General features: G+C 37.0%; 1 protein-coding gene across 1 annotated transcript in view; it reads right to left on the bottom strand.

The window, feature by feature from the left end:
* The window catches only part of LOC107742719 (ATPase family AAA domain-containing protein 2B-like), a 128,776-nt gene that overhangs the window by 127,302 nt on the left and 626 nt on the right, over positions 1 to 848 (bottom strand). The window lies entirely within an intron of this gene.

The following is an 848-nucleotide window of genomic DNA, read 5'->3' as shown; positions in this document are numbered from 1 at the left end:
CAGCAAAATTATCTCCCCCCATTCACTGCATGATTTCGTCCCGTCCAACGTAGCCTAGAGTCACGAGTGAGATCAGATGGTAATTAGAGATGTCTTCGAGTTCGGGGGGGCAAACTGAGCCGGACGATTTGGTCAGTCACACTTTTAAACACATTTTAGTTTTGCTATAGAAAATCTACAAATTCACACTCTGATTACATAGAGCAGCAGCAGAAAGCACGTGAGGTTGTCATGGCAACCAGATACACTGCATGCGAATTTCGGCTGCGCTTCTATTTTGGCACACTAAACTTAGCAATAAACACATTAAAAATAATACACAATAAACATGTCTGTCAAAAAGATCTCAAAGGAGGCTTTTATTAAGCAAATCAAGGAGTGAATTACTCATCCACTGCTTAAAAAAAAAATACTTTAGCTGGGTTTCCACAGGCAGGGTCACAATTATTTACAGTTTATGAAGCTAACGGTTTTTTGGGTTATGGTTCATAATGTAGAAAATTTTTAACATTGTATGCTGTATGTGCATAGGTAGCTAGCAAACGAGGAATACAGCTGTTAAGCTAATAGTCACATTTAGCTGAGTAAGATCATGATTGAGAAATGATGGATACTGCTGGAAATGCTGCTATGGGATATCCTATTTATTATTTTAGGATTTTTTGGTTTGCCCCTGTGAAGCATTTCTATTAATATAACTGATTAAGTAGTCAAACTCATTCCATATCAGCAGAATAGTGTGGTACAGAAAGTCTATGTCCATAAAATACTGATATTTTTACATACTGATAAAAAAAATGTATAGCCTGAATGCACTGTAAGTCGCTTTGGATAAAAGCGTCTGCTAA

Source organism: Sinocyclocheilus rhinocerous, unplaced genomic scaffold (assembly GCF_001515625.1).
Source record: "Sinocyclocheilus rhinocerous isolate Xijiao unplaced genomic scaffold, SAMN03320098_v1.1 scaffold1038, whole genome shotgun sequence".
NCBI lineage: Eukaryota > Metazoa > Chordata > Actinopteri > Cypriniformes > Cyprinidae > Sinocyclocheilus > Sinocyclocheilus rhinocerous.
The sequence above is the reverse complement of the archived record's forward strand: the minus strand, read 5'-3'. Positions and strand labels throughout refer to the sequence as shown.